This window comes from Mus pahari, chromosome 14, assembly GCF_900095145.1.
Source record: "Mus pahari chromosome 14, PAHARI_EIJ_v1.1, whole genome shotgun sequence".
Lineage (NCBI taxonomy): Eukaryota > Metazoa > Chordata > Mammalia > Rodentia > Muridae > Mus > Mus pahari.
The window spans coordinates 11,999,027-12,007,225 of NC_034603.1; positions in this window are offsets into that span (position 1 = coordinate 11,999,027).

An 8,199-nucleotide genomic window follows, 5' to 3' on the forward strand; every position below is an offset into this window, starting at 1 on the left:
AAGAGAAGAGAAGAGAAGAGAAGAGAAGAGAAGAGACGAGAAGAGAAGAGAAGAGAGATAACTTGAACTTGCCCCTTCAGAGATGAAACTAACCTAAAGCAAGAAGGAAGAAAAAGAAAGGGCAAAAATAAATGAAATAGAAAAAAAATCAATAAAATCAAGAGGCCATCCTCTGAGAAGATCAATAAGGAGCTAAGGACATGACTCTGGGTATGAGCACTTGCTCATCCAATCGATCATATTTGTCAATTAGATAAAGTACTTTACTATTTATCCTGACTTAAAAGTTTACAATTCTATACTTGAATTATGTTTTAACTTTTAACTTATATTATTATCTGAAAACTACCTTTTCTAAATCATCTTCCTCAATGTTAAACAATATGAGTTTGATTATGAGACAATAAGTAATCTTCAACCTTATCAGAAATCCAAGAATGAATTAAATTTTACCTGTAGATATAGGAAGCACGAAACATAGCTTTCAAAACTTAACTGCTTTGTACTGACTACCTGGATAGTCCCTCATTCCTCGAAATGTTGGCGCATCAGTCAGTAGCCTTTAGGCCCAGAACCAGCTGACAGACCTTGAAATGAAGAAGGAACTTTGAAGGACTTGTTTACTCAGTCTTGGCAGAGCTAAGCTGTTGACTATGCTATATCATGTGTCTATTTTTTGTCTGTAGATGAATAGGGCAATTTTTGTCCAGTTGCTACCTTGCTATGGAGGTTTTGATGCTCAGTTTCTTCTTTGAACTAAGAGGGGGGTACTTTCAGGAGCAAACATGTCTCTAGTCAAATGATCTTTAATAATGAATTAATATCAAATGTTATATTCTGTGGATTTCTGATAAGACTATCTACATAAAACATATCTGAATTGTTGAACCTTGACTACTCTTTGCTATTTTTATTTGAATATTATAGAAAGCCCCTTAATATAATTAGACCAGAGTCTAATATAACCATGAGTTTATTATCTGTCTTTTAACTTGCACTATTTAATCATCTTTTTGTTTGTTTGTTTGTTTCTGTTTTGTTTGTTTTGTTTTTCAAGACAGGGTTTCTCTGTGTAGCCCTGACTGTCCTGGAACTCACTCTGTAGACCAGGCTGGCCTTGAACTCAGAAATTCACCTGCTCCTGCCTCCCAAGTGCTGGGATTAAAGGTGTGCACCAGTACTGCCCAGCTTATTTAATCATCTTATACAGTTTGTAATAGCAGTTATTAGAAGGACTGGCTTTAAGCCTTGTACTCTTAAATGATGCTTACCTAAGAGAAACAATATTAATTGCAAATTTTGTAGCAATATAAGAAATCAATTAAAAATTTAATCTGCATCAATCCATAAGCGTTGTATCAATTTAAAATTATAACTTCAATTTGTATCAATTATAAAGATGTCTACCAATGTAAGATGGTGATTATATAATGTTTTGTTTAAAAATAGATTTAGTAATCCATCCCAGCCATTTCCTTCTTGTTCAAAATCATGACCATTTCCAAATTATTCCTTAAAATGACAACCTAGCTATAATTTATAAAATACCCATAAGCAGACACCCAAACCCAAGGGATCAGGATGGCAACTCTCCACAACTTCTTCCTGCTGAATAGGAGTGACAAGAAAAGTCTTTAAAGCAGTGAGGAGGGGTAGGAAAATTAGAAAATTTGGTTATACTTAGGAAAGCCAGCTTCAGCGTATGTTATCCAGTCTCTGTGTGCTTAGAGAGCTGGGGACGTGACTGAAGCTTTGATTGGAAAAGCTGGATGAACTGAGCCCATTGGAAATCAGCAGCAGTTCCTGAAGCTGTTCTAGAAGCAGGTCTCTGGACAGCATCAGGAAGCAGGGGGCTGGAACAGCGTCCCGGAGGATGAATCTTGCCATAGCTGTACATTCTGCAATGTATAAATCTTATCACCAAAATTTTAGTATTATTAAGATATTTGTATGGATTGTGCAAGGTGCACAGAGCAGTTAAGAATCAATTTTGGTCCTTCTTTGAGCAGGTGAAAGACAACTGTCTTTTTATGAGTTAAGTTGATCAATAGCCAATTATAATAAATTTTCATTCATGACATATAAAGGAAGGCATGAAGAATCTTAAGGATTTCATAATCAACAATATTTATTGTCTAAATTTAGCTGAGGTTTTTGGCTAGAGACATTTTTATGTCTAAGCCAATCATTGGGCTGTTCCCATGTTGAGAAATTAGCAGATCAAGTTACTTGTCCTGTTTGGTCTTAATTTTTTCTTTTCTGTCTATAGCCAAGATCTTTAGGGGGTCTTCCCCTATCATATCTGATCCATATCATTTTGGAAGGGGTCCAAAGCCTTTTCTCCTTTCCTGTCAACACAAATACAGACCCTTTCTTCCAAAATAGCATGTCCTTGGTCCAGTAACTGGAAATCATTAAAGGTAGAGCTTGGCCTCTCCCAGAGGAATTTTAGCATCATAAATACCACCAAACTTATAATCATCTTCATTTTGGTAACGAAAACAACTCAAAGCAATTAAAACAAACTAAGCAAATATTATCTATTGAGATAGTGCTTCCCCACCATCTGCTGTTTTGTTCTTACACGATTAGTTTTTAATAGTGAGATCAAGGCCTAAGTTCTTATTGTCTGAGATAGGTTAGGCTGCCTAACCCCTGCTTTTGGAGCTATAATTTAAGATCAAAAGCCTCAGTCATTTACTCATCTCAGTATATTTCAATTCTCCCTTCTGTGGAGATTAAATGTCTGTGAGTATATATTCCTTTCTCTTTATATAATTTACAAATTATAATTTTAATTAACATAAGCTTCTATTATCTGTCTGAGGTAAGTTTTTTTTTAAACTTACCCCCCTACTCTTGACCTACAATATAAGATCAAAGCCTCAAAATATTTATTCCTTTATGTATTTAATTTTAGATGGCTTCCCTTCTACTTACTGTATAAGTCTATTTCTAGGCTCTGTTTTTTGTCATACCAGGCTAAGCAATCCCAGAATTCCCATGTAGACCATGGTCAAAGATTTTGAGTATTTGCCCTGGCAAGACTTTTACTTTTCTTTTAATGCATTTTCCCTCATTCTTTCTATTCTCTCTCCCTGCCTCTATTTCCTACATTTGAGATCAAAGGCCTGGATTTCATTATTCCATGTATCCTTAAATACAATTAAACGATTACAATTATACTCCCATTTATCCTTAAAAACAGTTAAATCAAATTTCACATGAAATCTTTTCACATTAATATTATTCTCTTTTCTCTATTTTTTTTTAGATTTATTTTATTATTTTTATTGCATGGGTATGCTTTGACTGCATTTGTGTAGGTGCAACACATGTATGTCTAGCACCTGCAGAGGGCAGAAGAAGACATCGGATCCCATTATAGATGGTTGAGAGCCACCACATAGGTACTGGGAATTGAACTCAGGACCTCTAGAAGAGCAATCAAGAGTAGTTAAGTAGTACTCTTAACTACTGAGCTATCTCTCCAGCCCCCACATGAGCGTATGCTTGGCCATGTTTCCTTTATAATATATTCAAAATGACTTCTCATGACCTCAGATGAGCTCCGGGGTACATCCACATAGTGTACAGATTCATACTGAGAAATCCTAAGCTATTTCTCCTCTTATCTGTGAGGTCTATTCCGTGCTTCTTTGTGAGCCCATGACTACCCACCAAACCTTTAGTATTTAGCCCTTAACTGCTGCAGCTTACATCCATCATTCTAGGTACTGCTTAGTTCAGACACAGTAGACGCCAAATATCATGCTCAGAACTCTCGCTGGCAGCATTCTGTTTGGTCAGGAGATTTGGATTTGTAACGCTGAAAGTTTCTACAGCAATCAGTAGTGTTGGTCAGAATAAACCGTCGGCCAGGCCAAGGCTTCTTCCTTCCACTCAGCTTATCGCGAGGAACCTTCACCCCTTGCAGACAAAGTCGTAAGTTGAAAAGAAGAAAGAAGAGAAGAGGAGGAGAAAGAGGAAGAAGAAAAAGAAGGAAGAGGAGGAGAAGATGAGGGGGAGGGGGGAAAAGGAGGGAAGGGGGGAAGGGCAAGGGGAAAGGAGGAGGGGGAGGCAGCAGCTGCCTTGTGAGAGGAAAGCAGTTGTTATATGACCCAGGTAAGTCATGTGCCCTCTACATCTTCTTCCTTCTCCTTCTTCCTTCCTTCTCCTGTTTTATGTTCACTAATCCAAGTTATGAGCTGTAGAATCAAACAGCATCCAGCGTCATTGTAAAGGGCTCAGCCTTCACAAGACTTAGCAGAAGACCATGAGCTTTTACTACTCAGAGTGTGGATTTTCTCAAAAGGCTCTGGAGGTCTTCCCCTGTTGGCATTTAGCACAGGCTCCATACAGAATCTCTGTTTTCTCCTCAGTGTATCATTGGAGCCACTAGGCCTGAATCTCTAGATGGTGAAGCAGCAGCTAGCACTAAAGCCAGGCGTGCTTCATAGCCATCCATTCTTTGCTCTCTGGCTTATGGATTCCTTGGTACATGGGTTGGGAAATCCCACAAAGGGCCAAAGGGCTCTCAAGCATTGTGCTTCATCACCATGGTGAGGAATGAGAAATAGTAATTTGCTTTTTTGCCATTAAATGGCTGTTGCATTACGCTCTACAGTATCAGAACATCAGAAACTTCAACAAAGTCGGTTCTCTGACTCACAGGCATTTTACTGAAATGCTATCACCTCATTAGATCGGATCTGCATAATGTCATTAATGAGATGGACTCACTTGCTGAAATGGCATATGCTCAGCCTGGGCTACAAAGACACTGTCCTGTCTTGTTTTGTTTTGTTTTGTTTTGTTTTGTTTTGTTTTTTTTAACTTGGTTTTTCTTTTGACCTTTTTTTTTTTTAACGAACATGTTTCACATTAGTCTATAACTCACACATGTGGCACTTTGCAACCGTCCCAAGTCCCAAGCTCAACTTCTCTGTTGCTGGAGCATGGAAGTTATAGATCATTAAAGAGATGGTTATGCACACAGATATGTGGGTGAAGACATCTGCTGGGTGTGAGCAGACCTACCGTGCAGAACTCCCGTCCGAGTGTCACTGAAGGGCAGAGCTTCCCCAGACACAAACAGCTGCAGACGGAGTCTCTTCCCAGGCTCTAGCTCATTCATGTGCACAGTTCAGTCACTGTCACATCTTACTCTGAATCTGGGTTGTCTGCTTTTTCTTCCAAGCCAAAGTGCAGAGATGGAGAATGTCCTTTTCCATTACTCTCCCATGACTGCACTGGCAGAAATGGGGCAAGTCCTGCCCATACCTGCTCTTCAAAGCTTAATTCTGCAGAGCCGTTTACAGCACTCCTTCAAACAACCTATCTGTTTTGTTTTGTGTCTAGGTCTTACTCTGTCACCCCATATGTAGCTCAGGCTTGCCCCAAATTCTCAGCAATCCTTCTACATTAGCCTCACAGATCCTGGGATTCCAGGTGCGAACCACCATACCCAGCTTCTTCTGAGCCTTGCATTTGAAAAGCCTTCTCAAGAGCCTTTTCTTTCTGTTTCCTTCCTTTTCCTTTCTCTTCTTTTCTCTTTTCTTTTCTCTTCCTTTCTTTCCTTTCCTTTTCTTTTCTTTTCTTTTCTTCTCTTGTCTTGTCTTTTCCCTTCCTTCCTCCCCCACCCTCTCTTTCTTGATCTGATTCTAAAAATGAGATTTCTCCAGCCAAGGCCTTGCAAGTTACATCTGGAATCTGGATGGAGCTTTTCTGGTCACTTCCTGTTGAAGAGCCGTAGTGTCTATTTTGGTCTATTTTTCTGTCAGAGCTCCAGCCCTTCGGCACTTCAGTGTTCCTGAAACCATTCTGCTGCTGGAGACCATCTCTGCTTACTCTTCCCTTTCCCATGGAAACTTCTCTCTCTTGTTCTAATAAAAGTCCTCGTGCCCAGGACCAAGGGTTAGGTCGCCTCAGCTCCCCGTCACTAATGCAGTCTTGGGGAAAGACTCATCCTTGTGCTCCACACATTTTTTTTTCCTGTGAAATAGAAGAAAAAACTTCCATCTTCACTACTTCCCTAAATAAAATGTACCATTGTATGGAGTTCACGGTTAATTTCCTCAAGTCTCTGCCACACCCGAAGATCCAAGTCCCTCAGAGCAGTGAAAGGAAGACTCTCCAAGAGTTGTTTACAGGACTTGATTTTTTTTTTTTTTTTTTTTTGCTTTTGTTTTATCAGAAATCAGGATACTGAATTAGTAAAAACACTCCCATGGTTTTCAAATGCACGCCACACAGTGGAAAACGAAAGGGTCTCCAGTTTTTTAGTTCCTCTCTCTAGGGAATACAGCTCCCTTTATGAGTTTTTGCTTTTTGTTGTTGTTGTTTTGCTTTGATTTTTGTTTGTTTGTTTGTTTGTTTGGGGTTTTTTTTGGTTTTGGTTGGTTGGCTGGTTAGTGTGTGTGTGTGTGTGCGTGCAGCATTTCACTTGGTAGTCCAGTGAGTCAAACTCCTAATCCTCCTGTGTCGATCTCCTGAGTGCCATCATAAAGGTTTGCTCCACCCACCACACTCGGATGGGATATTTTGTGTTCCCTTCTCAGTTTTGCCTTTGTTGTTTGTATACAAGTGTACAATGACTTATTTAACTTCCTCCCTAACTGTTTAAAGTTCTTTCTCAGTTCAGTGGGTTGAAAGACCTAGGGCATACTTCCAGAACAAATTCCTGAACTACTGTGTCCAAAAACAACACCAAAACAAACTTTATATGTCGTATAAGCCTACATACTTTCTTTTAGGCTGAATGACTGTCTCGTTGCATCCGCAGTGACAGAGGAAGCTAGTGTCTGCTTCAACCTCATGGCCTTTTAACTTGACCTTTCCCATCAAATGACATTACAACGTGAGTACAATTCCCCAGGCCCACCCACTCAGGAGCTCTACAATGGCAGCATGCCTGCCTTACCAACGGCCGTCTCCCCGCCCTTGATTCATTCCTGACACCTCATGTAGAGTGACCTCATTCTGGAGAACTTCTCCAACCCTAAGCCCTGTACTGAAAATGAACATCTGAGTTCTTGGGTCTTGGCCACTAGCTTTTGGAATGACTCAATAATGGTGTGTAGACACTTGTGTGCCAAGGATGGAATGAAGGAAGAGTTAAAAGGGGCAGAGAGAGTAATCCATATTTTAGCTATGGCTGTAAGTCAAAGGATCGGCTCCACAGCTATCAAGCAACTAGCCTTCTCTGGGCCTCTTGGCATTGTGCACGCAATGGCGACCTTGGCCTAAATCCTTTTGCAGGACTTTCCTTCTTAGTGAGTCTAAAGACTCAAATGCAGCCTAGACCAGGGCATGCTTACCTACCCAGTATAACCAAGGGGTACACAAATCAGGACATGGCTCTAGCCAGTGGGAGGAGCAGCTGAGAAGGGCTCTAGACAGCAGTGTTCCAGGCAAGCAAGCTAAAGGCTGGCTCACACTGTTGATTTCTATGATTTGATTGTTCCCCCTTACAACATGTCAAACTACCAACACAGCATCATTAAAGTTCAGAAGAGAGGCACAGAGAGGTTGTGGGAATCCAGTAGACCACCAGTTAATAATTCAAAGAAATGGCTCCATTCACCTCATTCCACATTGAAAGAACTTCACACAAAAGGGAAGGTTTGAAGTAGGTATGGGAGGCAGACACTGCAGTGTGTCTGCTTCTGTAGTTACTGACAGGAACTCATTGAAGCTAGTTTAAAGATAGGATAAGAGTAAGAGAATAGGACTTCTAGCACAACTATTACAAGTGTGAGAACAAAGGTTTTAATAAAGTCGCCGTGGTACGCTGTTCCCTCCAGTTCTTACGCGGGGCTGTCACTGTCTCTTGTCATAAGCGGGTTCTTTCCAAGTGGCATGAAGCTATGGCTCAAGGACAATCGGACTATGTCTCTGAAGCTAATACTTCAGGAGAAAATCGGTGCCTTTCATGACGATCACATGGGAGGGTGAGTTGGTTCGCTTGGACTCTTGCCTAACTTTGTAGGCATGGCCAGTCTGAGACCCACTGACCTCCACACACACGCATATAAACATAAATAAATAAATGTAAGTTAATTTTTAAATTTGTTTTTTTAAAGATTTATTTATTTATTATATGTAAGTACACTGTAGCTGTCCTCAGACACTCCAGAAGAGGGCGTCAGATCTTGTTACAGATGGTTATGAGCCACCATGTGGTTGCTGGGATTTGAA